Here is a 24,252-nt window from a genome sequence, read left to right on the forward strand (position 1 = left end):
CTTATGCATTTAAGTGGTAGAAAGCAAGGCATATGAAGTTTAGAAAGGAAAGACTATGAATTTGTTAAAATGGGAGTGCCGAAATATTTTAATCCTTTTATCTCTGGATGGAATTTTTAACGCGTTCTCAATTTTAAGGTAATATATCTAAATTAATGAATTAAGAACATACATGAAATTCTTTACACATTTAATTAAAAAAAGTGAAATTTTTTGCCTCAAAATCAGTTTAAGAAAATAATGTGCATATAAATCCTGACGGCAAATTGATAGCAATACATTTATGTGCATAAAAATGAAAGAAAGATTATGTAAATTTATCATTTTTTCAGCAGTTATTTCAGCAATCAGAAATTTAAAATGATTAAAATTTAATACTTAAAATTTTTTGGAAAAATTCCTTATAAAAAACATTTATACGTAAAAAATTTAAAGTTTTGCGTCTTGAGCATTTTTAGGCAATGGTCTAAGAGAAAATATTTAAATCATATTTGGTTTTCATTTTATCTAAAAAACGAGATTCATAAAAATGTACCGAAACACAGTAAGCACACTGTATTCAGTTTAAATAACAATGTTTCTTTGCTTTTTGTAACTTCCGTCCCTATTTGTTATTGTAGAAAGAAAAATATAACTTTTGAGTGCAATATTTCTTTGCGGATGATGAAAAGTTCAAATATTATCTTAACTGACAGCTTTAAATAAACAATATAAACTTTGGGAGTTTGGTCTCTTAGTAAACATCCATTTTTAGGTTAATCTCATGAGCTTCCTTGTTTATAAAGCTCAATAAAAACAAACTTTCTTATTTTCGTGGTTGCTCTTTTTTTTTTTTTTTTTTTTTTTTGTGCTGTAATAGCATCAGCTTATCTAACGGTAAATTCTTTTTTTTCCAGCTGCATATCTTTCGCCCTTCGTTTGCTTTTATAAAAACCGAAATTTTATGAATTTTGTAGCTGCCTAAAACTATCTTTAAAACAAGCAGTTAATAAGGGTATGACTGATGTATCTCAGGAGTTATTTAATTTCAAAAGAAAAAAATACGCTTTTCCTGACTTAAAACCAAAGTAATGTTAATTTCGATTCTTCATAGTGAGTTCTTGCCTGAGTGTTAGTCTGCATTTATTGCTGTTGTTTTTGCGTTTAACCATACGAATTGATTCAGAAACTAACTTCTTAGGTTCTTTTAATAATTCACTAACTATAATATGGTTGCTTTTCCTTGATAAAGAAAAGAACAATTTTTAAAAGAAGCATTTTTAATTGCAATATTGGTCTGATTAAAAATTCTTTTTATTTGTTTACACTAAAACGTTAAAAAAATTCCCTTTTGATAGTTTTATGATTGAAAAAGAACTTAGTATTACGTTCATAAAAATTATGTTGAAATGCATCACTGTGTTCCAAGTTTAGGTATCAAACCCCTTAACTGAGTATAAAACACGCCCACTGTTATGAACACAAATAAAATAAAACTGTTCATACATCTTTCATTTTTATTTTCGTTATTCATCTTGAATTCAAATAATAACAGCAAAAATAATAGAACAAGTATATCAAACGCGTTGTACACGAGCTTCAGCGATAGATACTGTAAAATTACTGAGACCTATCATAACTTGAAAAGTTCTACCATAGGGTTGCTAGCAAGACATTAAGCAGCAGTAGTTCTGCCATAAAAAGGCGCAAAGAAAAATAATCGAGTGACACATGCAGCAATGTGCAATCACTAAACTAAGCAGTGCAAGGAGAAATATTAATTTAAATGCTTTTTCGCCGGTTTTAGGAACAAAGACTGACCTTTATTTGTTTTGTCATTTTTTTATTTGTGATTATTAAGACGACTTAAAAAAACCTGAGTGAATGACCTCTGTAAAAACAGAATGTGGCTTTCTACAGAGATGACTACGCCTTATAAAAACACTTAACTGTCATCCCATATGATCACCACTTTTATGATAGCCCTTATAATAATTCCTTAAAAAATAAAGAAAAGTAGCTATATGGGTCTATATTGTAAATTTATGGAAGCTTTTAGAAAGCATGGAAATTAATTCGTATTTTTGCTGCACGGGAGAAAGAGGAAAACACTGACATGAAAGTCTCATTCATCTATGACTTAACCACTTAAATGAAACAAGTCTTTGGATGCAGTTGAACCCATGATAGTTGAGCAATTTAAGCTGCGTAAAGCCGGTAGTTTGTCCCACGTTCTATTCACGACAAGTGAAATTCCTCACGTGAGATGCCAACGCAAACCAGTTTCTCTTAGAAAGTTTTCTACCAAGACAGCTCTCTCTTCAGACAAATAGCCGTAATTTGCTGCATCGTAATATTAAAATAATCTAACCAAATTTGACGCATTTATTGCGAACCACAAAATGAGTAAACAAAAACACTTAAATTAAGCTTAACTATGTCACATGATTACTTTAGCTCAGTCTACCTCCATGAAGTACATTACAGTGTTTACTTGTTGATTTTATTGCTTCGGATAAGGTAATGTGAAGTTGAAAATATAGAAGCTATGTTTACAATGCTTAGGAAGACGTCAAGTCAAATGTCCTGCTAAGCATAGTAAGTACAGCTAAGTACAGTAGCCTTCGGATCACCACATTTCTGTCCCACGTGGTATCTTTTAACAACAAGTATAACACATAGCATTTAATAAAAACACGCGACATAATTTTTAAATGGCTACCGTATTACTTTATGATAAAAATACGCGAAAATATTTCTGTATAGGATCCTCAGAAAACAAGCATTAGTGAGAAAAATGCTTTCGATAGCCGAATTAGGAACTCCTCTCCCCCCCCCCCCAAAAAAAAACTTTCAAAGGTTTAAAGCAATCCAAGATTAAAATTTTTCGGGGCTGTATACATTTATTGATGAAATGTTAAATGTTTTAACAGGGGTTCATTTCTAAAACTAGAAGTGCCAAACTTTATAAAAAGCCATCAGGAAAGATAAACAAAATTAGCTAAATAAAATAATAAATAGTAAATTATAAACTAAATAAAATGTAAAGAACTAAAAAAACATTAAATTAACCAAAAATAGTTAAATAATAAACTAGATACCTGAACTCAAATTATTTGGGCTCCGGCTGGAATTATGATTTTAGTCAACTAGTCAGAAGTGCCGAAACAGAGCTTCGTCTAAATTTAAGCCCTAGATATTAAATACAAATGTTAATTGTTTGGAATTTATATTTCTGCAAGGTATTCTTCGTGTCAAGTAAATTTAAAAGCATAAGTTTTGAATTACCTTATGCAGAAGTGCTAAAATTTGAATTTCAGTATTTAATGCAGATCAATTTCACACGACCTCTCATCTTGAATTTATGTATTTATTTTTTGAATATAAAGTGACTTAAGAAGTTTTATAATTTTGAGACTTTCTTTAACGATTGCTTATCTTTCTGAAAAAACTTTAATATGATAAGGACCAACTTAATAAGTGGAACTTTCTTCGTAAAGGACCTACAGAACATTTTTAGTTTCCTACCTTTTTTATTAAAGGCATTTTGCGACCAAACTTCATAATGTGTTTTTAAGTAAAGTTCGGAAGCAGTTATGCTTCTCAAAGTAATACTGAAGACTGAAGTCTTCTTGCACATCCCTTAGCACGAAAGCCCGGCGAGGTGTAGTTGCTTGGTTTTTCTGGAATCTGCAGATCACAGCGATGCTAATGTGCATTTACAACTGCTGTTTCATATCTCATAAGAGAATAGAGATAATAAAATACATTATGTTAAAGGTTGCAGGAAACCAAGAAAGAATTAAATGCAATGTAAAAGGAAAGCTCAGAATGTCCCTTTACTGGACAAGAGTAGGAATTTGCTATTTTCCCTCCATATTAATTTGAAATTAAAGAGAGGCATTGCGAGAAATTCGAAGTAAATTAATCAGTGGGAATATTAGTGTTTTCAGAAGAAATTCTAAAATATCAGTGCTACTAAACTGGAAGAGAGGATATTTGCAGAAGCCATAGTCATATTATAAGGTATTTCTCCTGCCTTCTTAGCATGCCTTCGTGGTATGGTGGTCTGCACGCTGGGAGCGTATTCCAGAGGTTCGCATGGTTCCATTCCCGGCGAGGGCGTTGCTCATTTTTCCCGTCTCCTTCTTCCAAAAAATACCTAATGTCTCAACAGTGGCGCCCGAACTAAAAGGATGGTGGAGGATGATTCTCCACACCCAGGAATGGATCCCCTAAGAAGCCCAGTCGCTCTTTAAAAGGGGGAGTATATAAGGTATTTCTATATAAGGTATATAAGGGTCCGAAAGTCGCCCATGAGAACGTCCCCCAAAGCATAATACCACCTCCACCAGCCCGTGTATGACCTACTGTACAGCGTCAACAGCTTCAGGCAACTGATTGTACAGCTTCAGGCAACTGCTTGCCTGAAAGGTGGCATAACCTGATACGACCATCGACGTGATGAATGAGAAATCGTGATTCATCTAACAAGTTGAATCACGGACAAGCAACTGAAAGCGGAAGGCAAACAACTGTCTTCCGCTTATCCATCTCGCTATTTTCGGTCCAGTCTCGCTATTTTCGGGCCCACTGTAGGCATAGAAGACAATGACGCTTGGTCAACAGAAGCACACGAGTGGGACGTCTGCTGCGCAGTTCAGTATCGAACAGTGTCAGCTGAACTTTGTGTGGTCCGAAACACTTGCACTTGAATCTGCGCTGTATAGGACTGTCAGCTGTGCCACTATCTGGCGCCGATTTTCCTGTACCAAGCGGGACAGTCTCCGACGTCCTTTTTTTTGATGACGAGTAGACGTCCAATACCTTGGCGTCTACTGCTGGTTTCACCGCCATTTATCCGCTTTTCATATGTACTAACAAATGAAGATCATGGACAACTAACCTGTCGTGCAGTTTCGGAGATACTCATTCGAAGTCTTCGAGCCATTAAAATCTGCCCTCTATCAAATTCACTTAGATCAGCAGCGGTTCCCATACCTTGCAACGTAAGTGCAATAATGATTCCTTAATTTCTCCAGAAATATTTAAATGTCATTACCACATAATCACGTGCCCTCCACGTCATTCAGAGGAGTTCATTGAAAAATGTGGTGATGATCATAATGTTTTGGCTGATCAGTGTATATTTATATATAATGCGAAAATAAAATATACATTACTGATAATGGGAAGTCTCTAACCACCCTGTGTAAACTTTGATTGACCTTCTGCTATCGTGTAACAAAGGCATTAGTATTTTCGTATACGAAATATTAACGACCCTGAAAACTGAATTCATTGCTCTGTATATCCTAGGAATGAGAACAGAAATTTCATCTTGCTGTATGCCTGATTAAACATGATGTAATCATTTTCTGTTTTAATTACTTTCTCAAAGAAATGATTAAGATATTTCGATTAATTTTAAGTAAACTGATATGTGATATGAAATCTGAAAAGAGTTGAATTTAATATGAATCAGATATTTTGCATTTACGCATGATACCTAAATGCACAGTAATCCGTATACGTCTAAACAGAGAAAGTACTTTTTTCGCATTCATTAAGAACCTGAGAAGAATAGTTCATGTTATGAAAAATGAAACCATGCGTATAAAATTCATATATTAGCATTATTAAATGTCTTATATTTAAATGGATGTAAGGTATGAGCAAACTTATTGCGTAACAATTAGTTCACTGTTTTCAGAAAAGCAGCACTTTTATAATGCGTAAATAAAATATTCTTTTAACTACTTATAGTTTTGCAGTATATTCATATTGTTTTTATTAACTTAAAGCTAAAAATTAGTAGTAGTAATACATTTTTCAAACCATTGTTTTGATGTGAATTGTCACCACTATACCTTCAGAGCAGGACGACGCTTTGCCATTCTAAATACGTAATTGAGTTAGTTTTACGTCCAAAACAGCACTTGCCAGCATAAAATCAACGAGTGTATAATGCTTTGGCAGCAAATGTTTAAGCCTGTGATTTTGTTTGTTTGTTTGTTTGTTTGTTTATCTCGAAAATTTAATTTGCATCTTAGTAACTTCATCATTTTTAGTTTAAAAAATTCAAAGTATATTTTTAAATAAAATTATCAATTGCTTCGCTGAATAACATATTACTTATTTGAAAGATTTTCCCAAAAGCTTTATATAGGACCCAACAATACTAGTTGCACATAAAAGTTTCATCATATTAATTGAAGGATGACGCCTCGTAATCCAGGTGGAATCTAAACTCAGAACCGCAATCCGTGGGGAGGGAGATGATTTTTATCAATAAACCTTCAAAGCCGTTGATTTCTATTTTATGATGAGACGCCCACGATCTGAATTCTATTCTCTCCTTCACACTCCATTTGGAACGGTACTTTTTCAAGTACAATATCAGTTGAGAAAAGCTTGTAAGCCCCTTCAGGGTCCTGTTTCACTTTGATGCAACCGCAAGCAACTATACTTCGGGAATACAGCTTGAATTATATAAAAATACAGCTTTCTTCATGCGGTCAAGCTGCTCTTACTCAGTGAATTACTATTGCAAACAGCCATCTAAGAAAATTGTTCGCTCAGGGTGTTTGTCATTACGATCAAAAGAAACTCTTTCCTGATAGGCTAGTGAGTCAAATTGTGCAGGATTTATGAATAACAATACAATGTAGTGAAGCGATTTCTTTTTGAACTTCTATTAATTTTTTTTATTTTATATTTAAAAAAGTCTAAATCGAATTTTGAAAAAAAAAAATCACTTTTTGTTTGTTAAAAGAAGGTATGTGTAAATCTAATTTTTCGCAAAAATCTTCGTTTAATAAGCATATGTCAAAGTGTCCGAAATTCACTGTTCGCAGTACCGTACAGAGCAAAAACAGTCTTTTACATGAAATTTGTGTGAAACTGTTAACGTAATTCCCTTTTTTTTTTCCGAATTTTCGGAACTGCTCCATTTTTTGGAGTATCAGATATCCAGTTTTTTAAAATTTCAACACTAAAAATATATCAGTCACAAAGTTATTACATTTTCACAGATAATAAAGCAAAAACTCAGAATGATAAAAAGATATCAAGTAGGCGATTTAAAAAAAATTGCTATAATATTGAAACAAAAAGAGAAATAAGTTTCTGTATCTCAAAAATAACAAGACTGATTAGCGTTTAAAGTTACTTACAATGAAATCTACCGTAACATTTTAATTTTTTTTTTCATTTCGTAAGTTATATACATTTTTCTCAGTATTTCATTTTAAATCTACCGTACCATTTTAATTTTTTTTTCATTTCTTAAGTTATATACACTTTTCTCAGTATTTCATTTTAAAAGTTGTTTTTTCTAATTTCATTGTGGAGCACAATGTTATGTTCTGTCATTGGAATTTAAAATTCTAGCATCCAAAAAACGTATTATATAATTAAAGATATAATATAAGTTAGGTTTAAAATTTTCAAAGGTTATAAAACAAGTTCTCCAATATTTTTAAAAAAGGAATTATTAAAAAATATTAATTGGGCGATTATCTAGAATATTTTAAACCAACCGCGTTTTTAAAAGCTTCTTACCTGACTCACTGATGCTATTTGTCACTATGGGCAGAACTTTGCTGTCCGTTTTTAAACTATTCTTTGATAAGCTATCGAGAAGTTAACTTTGAAACAACTTTTCGCACATATCTTTGTTTAATAAACAAATTAAAACTCTGGGTATATTACTATTTGCAACACCGGATAAAGCAGAAAAATACCTTCTAAATGAACGTGATATGAGAATTTAATTTCTGATTTTATATCAGAGATTATTTTAGACAAGTGGACGTAATAAAATTGTTAGAAGTAAAAGAGTGTTCACTCGCTGTTGAAAAAATGATTCGCAACTATTTTTTTATTTTCAACGTTATTGAGACTAAAACATTGAAAATAAAAAAATAAAAGTTTTTACAAAATAAGTTTTTATTTAAATTTCATAGAATCATTAATGAATTAAAAGGAAAAAATAATTTATCATAGAGTTTAATGGGAGCAAGAGATTAAATAACTCTATTTACAAAATTCATCTACGGTTTTATGTCACGAATATTAAAAGCTGATAAATAACGAAATAAGAGTAATTGAAGGGCATTGTCAAAAGTACAAGTCATTTATCTTTAAAAATTTATCAAGCACATTCCCACGTTTTTATTATTCGTGATATAAAATTGTAGATGAGTTTTCAAAGAAAGTTATTCAATCCCTTTGTCCCATTAAGCTATAAGATAAATTATTTTTCCGTTTTAGTTCATTTGTGGTTTTATGAGATTTAAGTTAAAAGCTTATTTTACCCACCCAAAACTTTGTTTTTATTTTTATCTTTTTTTTTAAAATAAAAAATAAGATTCAGTTTGTTTTTCCTTTTCTTTGGATCTGACAGTGATTTGGCCTTCATAATAATACTTAGGTCTTCTGTTGTGCGATAGAAAAGTTGAATTCAAAAGCTTAATATACTTCCAAAAATGGTGAAATTATTTTTAGGAAATAGAAAACATTATTCCTTTAAAAGAGTTGCACTACCACACGTTTTCTTTCTTACGGGCATTATGATTTTTTTGTTTTGTTTATAAAACTAAAGGGCGAGGTAGTTACTTTATTGCATTTAAATATACGGTACACGCATTCCTTATCCAGCAAATTTAAATAAGTATGCACGAAATGGTGCATTTTAACAAAGTTTTTCTAAACAACTTTTAAATTAGTAAAGGTGAATTAAAATAATGAGAAGACAGTATTTTTATATATATCACATAAATTTAAAACGTGCACGTTATTTTCCCTCTTAGATGGAATTCATATTTCGTATACAATATTTATTATCATGACACGCACATTTGTGCGCTCAGTTAATAATATTGTATTTTCATTAATGAATCAAAAAATCTTCTCAAAATAAAAGCATTTCTAATATTTTCGTAAAAACGAAGCATTCATAAATTAAACAGAATTTTAATCTTAAAGGAAACAGATAAAAGTTTCTTAATCTTAAGTGAGTGCGACTTAAATGTAAAATAGCTATTACCTTATATTTATGATAAAAATAAGCATAATTTTACGCTGATAATGTTATTTAGTATCATATTGGCCACTGTTTCCCTTAACGATTTTATGAGATACTTTTAGAAGCTTTAATCGCGCCTTATCACGAATGCTTTTATGAAAAGGAGAAAAAAGGAAAGAAACAGACTGAAGAGAATTCTTTAAATGCCTAAAATTACTCTTTAATCAAGTAATTACATATCACGGAAAAATGCCTCAAACTTTCTTAAACGAACTTGAATAACAATACCATTAAAAATATGTTGAAGTTCACTTTAACAAGCTTTATCTTATTTATCCTTTTTTTTAGTTAACAAAATTTATCACAAAATGCTATAAAGGCAGCAACAATGAATTTTTAATAGCACCAATGTACGTCGATCTCTCAGCCAATTTACAATTCATAGCTTTCTCCGTTAATTGCTATCTTTTCTTGGGACGGGTAGCAAATTTTTTTCTTTGTAATCTTCTATCGATTGAATAATTTATAGAGATAAAAGCACGTTCTCTTGTAGATCATTTTATTTTTAAGTGCTCATCATCTCCAAGTGACAGTTGTGATTTTAAACTCGCATATCGGACTACTGAAACTGCAGATTTACATATGTATGCAAAAGAGGCTTCTTCACAATTTTTAACAATCAGAAACCATATGTGGTATTCTTACCGGAAATACCAAATTCAAGAATCCTTTCACCTGAATCATACAAGGATATTTCATTAACTCTAAATTAAGATTAATTCCTCATCAACATGCGATTGTCATTTCATTATAATCGTGCAGTTAATTTTACAAAATATAAAAGATAAAATCAAATTTTGTAGCTAGGAATCATACTTTTTATGAAAACGTAGTCGCGAGCTGATTGTCATATACGTGGAATTAAACGCACTCAAGCCCTTTAATCGATAACGGCAGGAGGAAAGGTTGGTGTTGGTGTATTTAATTATGGCAAAGCACACGAGGGCTATCTGCCTAAAGGGAGGGATGCCTTTCGTGGAGGACTTTCTAAGGGAAACTGGCTCGTATACACGTTACACATGGGGAAAACCACGAAAACGCCCATGCAGCCAGCCCGTTCTCGGGATTCGAACCTCAGACCGAACTACCAGTGTTCAGCGTCTTTACCGCTCGGCCGCTGGTGGGCCGGCAGGAGGAAAGAGAAATAAAGTATAAAACAATATTATATTGTAATACAGTAAATAAAATTATGCTTATTACAGAAAAAACTAAAAAATTGAAAGTTATTTAAAAAAAACTATTATTTCTTACTTTTATTCCAAATTCAGCTTTGATTCCGAAATGCGTTTTGTAATCTCTTAATATTATTGCAATTAATTATATAAATTTTTATATAATTTTATTTACTGTATTATTTAAAGGTATTTAAAGGTATGCTTTCTACAGAAATAAATAAATAGTTTATTAACGACGATTAAAATGTATTTTATTTAATAATATTTTCGATGAATGCATTTGATTAATAATATTTTCAGAAATTCGCCCCGCGTTTCTTTCGTAAACAGGAAAAAGAATGATTAATTTTTCTTTATTACGAGGCGTATTCGGAAACTAAGTACCGTTTTGAAAAAAAAAATAGTAAAACAATTTTTTCGAATCCAATTTTATTTTTACATGAAAATACATGTCTTAAACTATTTTTCAACATAGTTTCCGCCAATGATCAAACACTTGTCATAGCGGGTGACCAGTTTTTGTATACCATCGTCAAAGAAACTTCCCGCCAGTTTCGATAACCACGACTCCACACTTTTCGGTGAATGAGTGTGTCTCCACTCCATCGATTGTTGTTTCGATTCTGGTGTGAAATGACACACCCCAGTTTCATCACCTGTCACAATTTAGTTTAAAAAGTTTTCTCCCTCATCACTGTACCGCGTGAGAAATGTCAGGGCACTACCAAGTCGCTTTGTTTTGTGAACATCAGTGAGCATTTTTGGAACCCATCGGAAACACAGTTTGCGATAATTCGAGCGGTCAGACACAATTTCGAACAAAACAGTACGTGAAATTTGTGGAAATGCCTCTGAAAGAGTTGTCATTGTGAAGCGTCTGTTCTCATGAATTGCTTCATCAACTTTCCTTACCAAATCATCGGTGACAACAGAAGGCCGACCACTCCGAGCCTCGGCGTGGACATTTGTTCGACCTGCATTAAACATTCTTACCCACTTTCTCACCATTTCATCACTTATCGCGTATTCACCGTAAACCTGTGTCACTTGACGATAAATTTCGGCCGGTTTAACATTCCTCGCGTTCAAAAATTTAATCACGGCACGAATCTCACAGTCAGCGGGAGAACTAATTGTCTTAAACATTTTGAATGTGCACAGCAAACTGAAAACACAACATAGAGCAACCAAAATGGCGACAATTGAAAGTCAGTGAACAAGAAAGACTAGTGCGCATGCGCGGGACGCCTACCACGGCGCGGCGACGGCGCTAGAATGAAACGGTACTTAGTTTCCGAATACGCTACGTATAATTATTCATGCTTCGTTAGCATAGGACTTCTTAAGGAATAACAATCTAGTGAAAAATGTCCCTCAAAAGGCATAGAACCTTTCTAGAAAATCAACATCGTTCTAAGGTAAAATTTTTACTAATTTTAAATCTTAAACCAGAGAATTTCTTCTTCTTATAATAATAACGCTGTCTCCGAAAGACCACATTTTTATATTTAAAGATGTTGATTTAAAATGCAAAGTGGAAATACAGTTCCTGGAAAAAAAACTTTTAACTTGGATAATTATTTAATACTTTTGATATATGTTTTTAAAAATTTTCCTTCAAAAGGACTGTGCTAGTTGTGAGAGAAACCGTCTGCGCTTAATAAATTTGAGTTCCATCGAACGTTTCTTCCTTACCCATTTCGTGTTTTTAGTCATTATTATATATAAGATGCTTTCTCGTCCAAGTGTGCCTTTTTGAGTATTTTCTTCTGAGCATTTCCTTAATAAAAATATGATATGCTACACAGCATATGCGTTGCATTTGTATACTATATAATTAGATTTTCTTTATTAATTAAAATTTTTAGTCAAGATTCGCATTTAATTTCTATCTTTTTTAATTTAATTTGCTGTACAAGGAATACTGTATGTAAAGAAACGTGCGAAATTGTATTTACAACCTTTCATACTTGTATAGATTAATACGAAAAATGATTAAGATAGTTTTAAACAAGAGAAAAACTGCCCTTAAAATGGAAAATTTAAATGAAATCCTTTATATGAATAAAAAGATTGTTTTTACTAATGTAAAACTGAATATATGTTATCCTTTTAAATAACATTTAATATACCTAAGCAGCAAGAATTTTCAACAAATCGCCGACAAAATTTTTATAAAAGTCTTCTTTCTGCAAGTCATCACTTACGCAGGAGAGAGCATAATTAATAAAGATGCAAAGATATTTTAAGACTACGGAAGGAAAAAAGGAAAACTTAAAAGGGAAGTGTATTCAAATTACAATTTAGACGTATTTAACGAGATTTTTCCTATAATGAAATGTTTCGAGTAATTAGTCAAACTTTTTCAAGTAGTTGCTTGTCTAGGAATTACTTGTTTCGTAATAAGTTTTGTAATTTCAGGGTTGCAATTCTCGGGACGTCGCGTTCGTAAGAAGGAAGAAGAGCGTGCAGAGTATTGTTTACGCCTTGTATTATCAGGATCGTTATAATAAAATAATTTGATGGCATTCCCGTCGAATATGAATTGTTTGTTATTTATAGCACCTTAATATTCATGAAAAAAAAGCGAGACAAGATCTTTATTTAATAAACGTTGAGACAAGAATTATATTTGATAAATGCTTCACGTTTATCATGTAAAACGCTAACTTATTTGATAATCTTATAACTTTTCTTTTATTTGATAATGTAAGTACTTGAATTTTATGGAAAAAAAAAAAAAACCCCTTTTTTAAGAGAATTTATAAAAATCGTAATATGACAATACGTATTGCAATAAAATACTGTTGTTGTTGTTGACTAATGCTCACTTGTCTGACCTATAGTACGCCCAAGCCCACGAAAATCCTCGTGGCAAGGAGCACAAGATGCGCCTGTCCTTGGTAACAGCCTTGAGTACCTTATAGGTGACAGTGCGATTTAGCTCAGTTCCGCCCCCCAGGCCAAGGGTCTCCCACTCCTCTTCCCTACCACCAACCTCTCGAGAGACATTCGGCTCGCTGAATATTTAGAGTGCCCCCATGCCGCACGGACACTATACATTTACAAACATCCATGCCTTCTCCGGGATTCGAACCCGTATTCTTCAGCACGGCAGTCAGCGCGACGCTAGCTGAACTAACATTTCTTTCTAGTGTGTTATAAATATGTACGAAACTTTAAACGGGAATAGCAAAATAAGTGCCATGGTCATTGAGAAATTGCGAAAATGTAAAATAAGTGTCCTAAATTGAAAAAAAAAAGGGGGAGGGGTGCTCGGATTAGTCTGACGATGTCACAAATATCTGAGATTACTTTTTATTTTAATACTTGCAATATAAAAGTACGATTAAGTAGAAGTACTTGCTAGTTATGGTGAAGCCCATATATTTTACCTACTTATAGGCTAATGGCTTCGATGAGAATTTTCTGTGAGAATAGGTTACTATGTTTGTGAGAAATTGCAAAGAAAACCCATGCAAAACATTTCATCATTCGATCCTAAAGATAAAAGCATTGGATAAGTAAGCCATTAGCCTATAGAAATGCTATGCTTGTATGATTGGATTTTTGGTTCAAGCAATATTTCCAATTCCTATCATAAATTCCTACTTGTTAACTTTACCTCTTAAAATTTTTATACCGACTTCAGAAGTTAAACTTACTAAAGGGATAATATAATTTTTAAATGGGAGTTTTCAGATTATTTTCTTCTGCATGCACTGTAATTTGTATTCATTGACTAAAAACTCATTGTACCACGTCAAAATTTTTTTAAAATTATAACATAATATAAAAAATGTTTCTTTTGTAAGTATTCCATAAAATTTTCTATGGAATACTTACGTTTTATCGCCCTTTTTTCTGGCGGACCTTTGCATAGATAAACAAAGAAATGTGTTTCTGTGTTGGTTTGTAGTAAAAATGCATTGAGTATGCTAGGACTAGTCATTTTAGCATTTGTGCGTTCCAATACAGAGGAATACTCTGCAGGTGATGTATAATCCCAGGTTGAAAACGCTCGTAGAAAAGCCTTTAATGTTCTATTTGAAACGTAAAAAATAGTTCCTGGTCACCTTTGAAGTAACAGCCATTGAACGCACGTATCTGCTTCAGGGCTCCTCCCATTTCTGAAAGCGCTGATAGAAAGTCTCTTTTGGTATCTGGCATAGACTGCCCGCCACACTATTTTGAATCTGAAAACGTTGACCCTGCAGAACCCTCTTATTAAGAGAAAACAGAGAAATCTAGAGTCCTATAATGAGAAATCTGGCAAATCAGATGGCTTGGACGGGCATACCACGGATCTGTTTCTGATTAAAGAAGTCCCACTTTCTTTTTCTAAAGAAAGTATTCGGTGCGATACCGTATTTGCTTACAATGCGGTATCGCTCCGAATGGTCGAAAGATTCATTATTTCTGTTTTCACTACACTACGAACTGCGTTACCAGGATCTGTTACTTTATATATTCGTTTTATAGAGAGTACATTAACTCACGCTAGCAACCAAATTCATTTACTGCAAATTTTACGTGCGTGACAGACCCTTGTGAACTTTTTGAACAAAAGCGTGTAATAACAGCAAAATGCTAGCAAATTAGTAAACAAGGGACCCAATAAATTAGACCAGAAAGTATATTCAATTATACTTTCTGATTAGTAATACTTCTAATATTTTGTATAAGCATGACAACTTTAAGTTACTGCAGATATGAAATTTTTTAAACCTGTAACTCTTATCATAATAAAGGACTGTAGAGATATTAGGTTATTTCGAAGCAGGAGAGATAAAAATGAGCAATGCCCTCGCCAGACTCGAACCCCGAATCTCTCGAATACGCGCCAAGCGTGCTGACCACTACACCAGGAAGGCATGCTAAGAAGAAAGATGAGAGAACTACTTCATATACTTCCCTTTTAAAGAGCGACTGGGGATTAGGGGACCCAGTCTCCAAATCCTGGTTGTGGAGAATCATCATCCACCACCCTTTTTTAGCTCAGGTGCCACTGTAGTTTATTACGTATTTGGAAGCAGGAGAGATGAAAAATGAGCAATACAGCCAGGACTCGAACCACGGACCTCTCAACTACGCGCCGAGCGTGCTGACCACTACACCACAAAGGCATGCTAAGGCGAGAGAAAAATACCTTATAGGATAATCACATTAAGGCATTAGTAGCATTGTCTATCTAGAGCCATCACTATTCAGTATTACCGTAATAATAATAGTAGTATAAAAATGCATTAGTTATTGAAGTAAATCTGATTGTGAAAAGTCGCAAAGTAAAGCAAAATGATTAGGAGTTTAAAACCTCTAGGTGGCGCTAGGAACCATTTTTCTTAATGCATTCTTCTACCTTCCTTTACCCACTGTTGAAGTTTTACTCAAAACTTTCTATAAATCGGAAATAAATTATTCGTCTCGAGAAGCCTTTCCGAAGAGGATACAAGCTGATTTGAAAATCTTTCCAAATTTTGCTTTCAATTAATTCAGAGTAAAAAAGTAGCGGTGCAAAAATGACATAGACGGCTGATTCGCGTTCATAATTTCATATTGCTCGGAATGTCGTTTGTGTCAGTAGAATGAAGACAAATGGAGCACTTCGAAGAAAATGGATTGAAAAAATTAACATTGAAAGGAAAGAAATTTTCTTTCATTCCATTAGAATAAAAATTGTATGATCAGTTTCAAGCAACGTTTCTGAAGTAAAGTTCCATCTTACGGAAAGCTTTTGTTACTGTCGTTCATTTCATATACCATCTGAGAATTCTGAACTGGGACAATGGCATTCCACATAAAACGAAAGCAATGTATTGCGAAAAATATGTTGCTTTATAATAATCAACATGACAGTCTGAATATGCAGTCTCATATCTTATTCATGTATAACATATACGTCACATGTATTTTAAAAGTTAGTGACTTTTGTTATTTAATGCGGTTACACATTCCCAGTCTTTAAATGAAATTACATTGCTGATGAAACTGCAAAGTTAGGTGAATCAACATAAAAATTGAATGTACTTTTTTATTTCCAATAGCAATTACTACTTAGCCATTACTACGGCTGGAAACGGTGGTCACTTTATTACGGAGGCCTCTAATAGGTGGGCCACCACTGCCTCGTATGAGGGGAACAGACAATTAACATTCATGCCTTCTCCAGGATTCGAACTCGGGCTTTTCAATACGGCTGTCAAAGGCACTAAACGCTTTCTCGTCGAAGCGGTCAATATTGGCAGTAAATTGTTACGACGTAGCCGATTGTTTTTCTTGCTGATATATCACGATATTTTCTATTAATCTAATACATAAAATATAGGTAACTTCGTCCTTGATCATGAGTTTGACCATACTCTGACCGAATGCGTCTTTCATTAACCCCTTAACTGCCGCGGGCGTATATATACGCCTTGCTCAGCCGATGCGTTAACTGCCCCAGATGCGCAGCCGATGCGTTAACTTTGCGAATAATTTTAGGTGTAGCAGCGCAAAGCAAATGATAGCAGTTTGGAAGGACGCATATATACGCCTGGGGCAGTTAACGCATCGGCTGAGCAAGGCGTATATATACGCCCGCGGCAGTTAAGGGGTTAAACCATACCTGGAAGTGAAAAATATCTTATAGTCAATGTTTTGCTTAAATTTGAATTAAGTGATTGCTCATTAAAGTTTGGAATGAAGGAACTTAATTTACTCGAGTTTTAGTACGCAAAAAAAGCATTTATTTTTTAGTATATTGAGAAGCATTCAGCTTATTTTAATTTTATTTAGAAGTTTGTTTTGAGCTATACATAGTTTATGCTATTAGTACAAATCTTGAATTCAAATTAGAGTTTGTACGTAATAAATAGTTTGTACGTTAGTAAATGTTTGTTTTCCCAAATAGTGGAATGCTGTACAATTTTCAGTCTGATCTACTTATGTAGTATATAATGTTCCACCCAGTTTTGTGAATGGCATTGTATATCCTGCGTTAAGCTATTTTTTGACAGTGGTATTTCCTATAGTTACTTATACTACAAGTTTTGCTCTTCTGGACCAAAGTCACCTAACGTGGGCTGTCGACGTCCTGCTCCAAAGCAAGGTTTCTCCCATTTCTGTGGGTAAAATTAAGTCACTGAGCAGATAGACAAGATTCGTCACTCTCTCCAGCTTCGGAAAGAGAAAGATTCAACCTTGAAAGATCATAAATTTGTCTACTGCCCTTGGTTTTATCATTTTGTCCCTCTGAATTTTTATATTTTCCACATGCAGAAACACTTTATTCTTTTCATTCAAATTAGTTACTTTGCTGCATTTTTTTGTGCACAAATGTTATTTCAATAGGATTATGAAGCTCATTTTGCTTTCGGTTTTCTTGAATATTTTTCTAACGATTTGCTTCAATAACTTTCATTTAGCTCCTCAAGTTTCCTTCTCGTAGTGATAAACAAATTTATAGGTCACGTGAGCCGTAAATACTTTCTGTTTTAAATAAGCCAATTTTTACCGCTAAAGTCAATATTTGATTCGCTTCGCAGTTGATACGCTCTCAGCTGGCTAAATGTAACATCTTAATCGTACCGCAATAACTTTTGATTATAAAATCATTCATAACAGAAAGAGAATATTTTCGGTACAGCTTTGAATTCAATGAACAAAATTTTGAGACGAACTTTGCATTTCCTTGTGAACTCTTTGCTGTTCCCTGTGTCCTGGTATTACAATTTTTTAAATAAATCTAATGTGGACACCACATGACACATTGGTCTATAAAATTACACATACATTTTTGCTCTACTTCATTTACACTTACTTCCTCAAATTAGTCTAACTTAATTAACCGACCTGTCACAGAAAATTGAAAATGACATCAAAAACTGTAAATTTTGAAATTTAATATCACTGTCAGTTTTTGATGCACCGGAGTCAATGTTCTTCTAATTTTTATTTCTTCATAACGCGTATAAATTTTTTCAAATATGGGAACCAGGAGACCGCATTAGAAGTCAGATTTCGTTATTTGTCGAAAACAGAATTCTTCAAAATTCGAAATTGCCAAAACATGAATATTTTCGACATTTGAAACACTTCCGCAATTGGAACTATCTGACTATTACCGAACCCCGATTGCGAAAATAAAGACCGGATAAGGGAGTGGGTGCATATGTATATGTAGTATATATACGCGTTTTGTATTGTCGATTGCAATAAAAAGGGAGGTGCCAAGCTAGGTATTATAGCAGTCCCATATACAAAATTTCAACGTTCTACCACTAATCGTTTTTGAGTTATGCAAGATACTACATACATACATATACAGGTACGTACGTACGTAGAGACGTCACAAAAAAAGTCCTTTTTGAATCTATTTTACAATCCATTTTGGAAAAAAAAGGCCTTTATTCTATCCGTACGTAGAAATGTCAAGCAAAAAAATCGTCTAAATGGATTGTCGAAAGGTCAAAATATATATTTTTGAAATATGATACCCGAAATGATTTGAGATTACAATACGTTTTTTACTTCATACAAAGAAAAAAAGAGTTATTTTTTGGTTCAGGAAAAAAAAAAAAGGTAAGGCTAGAAAGCAAATATTTTAAAATTAATTTCCTCGTTTAAATAATTAACTACTAAAGCACGAGCAAATTCTGAAAATATTTGATTTCCCTTTTTTGAATAAACTCTTTTCGGGAATTAAATGCACAGTAATTTCCCATGCAAATCTAACTTTCAGTTCATTAACATAGTAAGGGTCTAACGGCAGCTACAAGTAAAGCTTACTCTACAGCTCTGGCACTTTTTCCACCTATAATTGGTGTACTCTTTTAAAGCAGAGTTAGCGCTTCTAAGTTTTTGGTGCGCGTATCCCGCGGTGTACAATTATCAGTAGAAACGGAAAATAATTATAAAATGATATGATAATTTTTATAGATTATGATAATTTTTATAAAAAAGCAAAATATTCATAAATTTAAATTTTCCAGTGAATATAAAGAAATGCGAACGTTTTCAATGTGTAAATTCCTTCTCGAAATGTGCACAAATGCAATTTTTTTAATTATCTGGGCGCTTTATTTAATAGCCATTACCCATGCACCATTACAGTTGGCCATTTCATTACGGTGTTTGTATTTAATTACGGCAAAGCACACTAGGGCTATCTGCCTAAGGGGAGGGATGCCTTTCGTGGAGGACTTTCTAAGGGAAACTGGCTCGTATACACGTTACACATGGGGAAAACCACGAAAACACCCATGCAGCCAGCCCATTCGCTGGATTCGAACCTCGGACCGAACTACCAGTGTTCAGCGACTTTACCGCTTGGCCTCTGGTGGGCTCCATTTCATTACGAAAACGCCTAATATGTGGGCCATTGTTGCCTCCTATGAAAAGACGGACAGTTAAAACCATGCCTTTTCCAGGATTCGAACCTGGCCCCATGCCTGCGACAGTCTGGGTCACTAACCACTATACTGACTGGGCGGGCACAAGAAAAGCAATGTAGTTAATTATAAAGTATAGTCCCGCCCACATACATAGCTTATTACATGATTCCTTATGCATCACATGCAGCCACTCGTTTCTCCTGCCTGCCACTGTGTGTCTTTCAAAGTGACTGGCAACCAATCAAACCATACTCTTGATATTCAGTAAATCGTCAAGACAATTATGCATGTTCTGTCTTTTTTTTCTTTTCTTTTTCCTATTTTTTAACTGTGGCAATTAAACTAGTTTGATTGTAGCGTTTTGTTTTTTTAAATCTTGAATGTGAATTGTTGCTTATATAAAAATGGATAAGTAGTTAAAAAGCGGATCTTCGCAAGCAAGGGAAATTGCTGCTGATAACAAAAAAACCTCTGAATTAGCAGCTACTATAAACTCTCCTGCGAAGAGCACACATTTCAGAATTATGTATTTTTTAAATACATAAATTCAATTCAGAATTACAGAACAGTTTCATAGCTATTTTCAAAATGTCTGACAAAACTGATGCGATGATCAGTTAGTTAAGATTTATGGAAATCACTTACTGAAAAAAAAGGAGGAACCAGAGTATTTGAAATAATTTCAAATTTTTGCTAGAAAATAAGGTTCAGCGTACACACGAGTGAAAGAAGACATAATATCTAAGATAAAAGGACTCCAAGGATAGCTCAAAAGTTACTTTTCTAAGCGTAGTGAGGAGGACAACTGGATTTCAGATCCTTTCAATGAAGATTTCTCTAAAGAAGCCTCAAAATTACTTTTCTCTGAGAAAGTAGAGCTTATTGATTATATTTTTCTGGTCTTATTCATTTAAGTCTATTAGTTTTATTGTATTAAAGAACTACAGTTGTAAGATATATTACGGGAATACTAGAGAGGAGGGGATAATAAGTTCTGAAGAAGAAAATTAGGAGTATTTTAAAATTATAAAGTTTTATTAAGGAATACAAGGATACGCGAAAGAAATAAAAGGTGGGAGCCAGAGAGCAGTTTGTCTCGAGTTTTAGTTTGGAATTTTGTAATGGCTGCATGTTTGCATAATTAATTTAATAACAATTTATATAATGATATTCTATATCCCTTACGTTACTTTGTGTTTTCAGTTGCGCATTAATGTGCCAATCACGGACTGTGTATATTTCATGTTTCTTCCTCTGAAATGCTTGGACTATTAATACATCTAAATCGAAAATGTGTTCAGTATTCCTGCAGAGTAATTTAGAACTTTTAAATCTCGTCAGGAAACGCGAGACAATCAACTATGCACTCGCCGCGATTCGAGCGCCGAACCTTCCGATTGCTACCCGGGTGTGCTTCTAAAGAACAACAAAGGCGCGAGGTAAAGAAGGAGAAATTTCTGAACTAGCGTACTGAGTTTCGCAAAAATCAAGCAAAAAAATTGGGACAACTAAAATGAGATGCTGCGAGTCAAAATCATGAATTTTGATGGACAGAGTTACAAATAATTCAGAAATCGAAATACACTAATGCATGAAAGTAAAGTACTCATTGCTCATCATTTATTAAATCTGCCATTTTATCAAAGCTCAAAATAGTCCGTTAAATTAAAAACCCCTGTCGAAAAAGAAGAAAGTAAAGCAACATTTTTACACTCTATTCTTACCTAATACGTTAACTTTGTCATTAAAATATTATCCGTTCTGATTTTTTTAATTTCTTAAGTTTAAAACAAAGATATTTGTAATCATTTAAAACATTTGGTCGATCAGTTAGAATAAATTCATGCACTTAGGCAATGAATCATATAGCCTTAGTTAGAGTAGGTAGCAAGTTGTTTTAATTGATGCGAAAGAAAATATCTAATTGGCCTTACTTATCCCCACAGAGAAAAGTTTTCATCATTTCTCTTACAAAAATAGCTCAGAAAGAAATTCTGCAATTACTGCATTGCATATTCTGACTTATAGTAAGTAACTAGGAGATAAGTGTTCAATCCTGTTAGCGTCATTCAGCATCACTCAAGGATTAAATTAAGTGAGAAATGCTATTACTGTAAATTGCCTTTACAGTGAGCTGTCGCTGTAATTGCCCTTTAACTAACACCTAGCTGTCGAAAACGCATGATACCTAATTTATGACGATGAAGACCTCAAGAGGGGAAAGCAAATTAATCTAAATGTAGAAATACTGTAGAATACACTTAAGAGTATTGCTACTGTAATTTAAGAATATAAACTATATAACTAATATAAATAAAATTAAAGGAACGACATTCATTTTAAAAGATAGTATAAAATACAGTTGTGTACTGAAATTGAAATCAGTTAAAGGTCTTTACAATCGGGTAAGTTTTCTAGGAATATTAATATCTGAAATTTCGCAAAAATTCCTGAGGAAGATATAAGGCATGATACTGGCATATACTATTTTCACCTGTCATTAGAACTGTCGAGTGATAATACTCTAAAATTACTTTATTTCGAAAACAGTAACTCATTGTTAACAAAAGAACAAGAAATTGGTGTTTCAATTAAATCGTTAAATTATGAAAGGCTTTTTTCAGTGCTCCATAATGGAATAATGGGAAATGTGTGGTGTATTTAATTATGGCAAAGCACACTAGGGCTATCTGCCTAAGGGGAGGGATGCCTTCGTGGAGGACTTTCTAAGGGAAACTGGCTCGTATACACGTTACACATGGGGAAAACCACGAAAACACCCATGCAGCCAGCCCGTTCGCGGGATTCGAACCTCGGACCGAACTACCAGTGTTCAGCGACTTTACCGCTCGGCCGCTGGTGGGCCCGTAATGGGAAATGAAATATACGCTTACAAATAGTAAATTTTACATTAATAAAATAAATTTTGAAATTTTATAAGCACCATCATCCCATTTTTGTAAATATTTCCAGTTTTATTGTTATGGCATATTTTTTAAATCTCTTTGCATAAAATTCTCGCTTTAAGAACTCGAGTTTTACCTAAAAACAGGAGTTATTTTTGTTCTGTTTCAAAACCCAGCTGTCAATTGTAGCTTCTAATTTAGAGCTATTGATAGAGAATAAAATATTTATTTTCAATGTTCTTTGACAAAATTAATGTAGGAAGCTTGTAAAATTGTTAACTTTTACATAAATTAAGTTCTTTTATTATTAAATTAGTTCGTTCCTTAATTACAATATTAAGTTCGTCTATTCATCATTAATTCCTTTATTAAGTGCTTGTTCCTCAGACTGATCTTATTTCGGATGCTTCGTTTATGTGCTGTTATCTAAAAGGAAAATTTAAAAAAAAATTGATGTCACCTGTGTAGTGTTCAAGGCTTTTGCCAACGACAGGCGCATTCTTGACTTCTCACCAGGATGAATTTCGTGGGCTTGCTTTGATTTCAGACAAGCGAGATTAGTCACAACAACAACAAAAGTTTTTGAACTGCAGAGCTGAACAAAGGAATTTCGTCCTTTCAATAAAGCTAACTTGTCGTATTAATATGGACTATTGTCTATAAAATCTTTCGCATTCTCACATCCGACTGAACATATGTTAAAGCACACAAAGAGCGTGTCTAGAATAAATTTTCTAGTTTATGGAGATTTATAAAGATTGAGCTGAAGCTGTCATCTGCATATTCAGATGAATGGGGGGGGGGGCATCTGGAGGTTCTCTTTCCTGTACATTGGATTGGCTGAGAACATTTTCACGAAAGGAATTTCTACCATAAATGCAACATTTGATATCCGAGTTCTTCAAACTAAATTTTAGATCATTGACTGTATATTCGTAAGTCAGAAAATCAAATATGCCAAATTTTTAGAGCTTTATCCTTAGTTAATTTAGCCAACTGAGTTTCTAATTTATTCTGTTCTTTCGAGCCTTCCATCTTTAAAAATCACATTACCAATTACAGAAATGTGCAGCTGAGCTAGTAATAAAAGAAAACACTAAATGGTTATATTATTCAGATGCTTTGTCCGCCGGCTATTATGTGAGGCTAAAAATAAACGTGAGCAACATCCAATTGGGATTTTTATAGGATAGGTTTAATTTACGTTTTTACAGGATAGAAATGTAGAGGTTAAGATTAAACCAGTTAATTACCCCTTTAGTGCATGAAACTTAGAAAAATTGTTGAACTATACATAAAGCCTTATCGAGTTCTGTCCAAGTATTTTTTCTTTGCGAGAAGTACTGGTGTTAGTTTTTTATTAACTGGTAGTTATTAATAAATTAGTCAGGTTAGTTATTAATAAATTAGTTAAGTTAGTTAATTAGTTAGACGTTAGTTTGTTGTTAACTGGTCACTTATTAATAAATATATTAATTATTGTTTAGTTTCATTAGAGTTGTTTAGTGAGAGTCTTGCGAATGCTAATCCGGGCAGTCGCAAAGCTTTTTACAGGATTGACACTGCTGCATAGGGTCGACGTGTATAGAATCGATATTGCACACAGAGGAGAAACCACACTGGCATACGGCAAACAACAGTTACCGGCATATGATCGACACGATAAAAAAAAAAGAAATTTGATGATGATGTAACAAAGAGTAAGAGTTATCAAGGCACATTTATCACCT

At 33.4% G+C, this 24,252-nt stretch overlaps 1 protein-coding gene across 2 annotated transcripts in view; it reads right to left on the reverse strand.

The window, feature by feature from the left end:
• onecut (homeobox protein onecut) overlaps positions 1–24,252 on the reverse strand; it is a 359,106-nt gene that overhangs the window by 165,092 nt on the left and 169,762 nt on the right. The window lies entirely within an intron of this gene.

This window comes from Stegodyphus dumicola, chromosome X2, assembly GCF_044657685.1.
Source record: "Stegodyphus dumicola isolate Sdum_Otavi_A_Nest chromosome X2, ASM4465768v1".
Classification (NCBI taxonomy): domain Eukaryota; kingdom Metazoa; phylum Arthropoda; class Arachnida; order Araneae; family Eresidae; genus Stegodyphus; species Stegodyphus dumicola.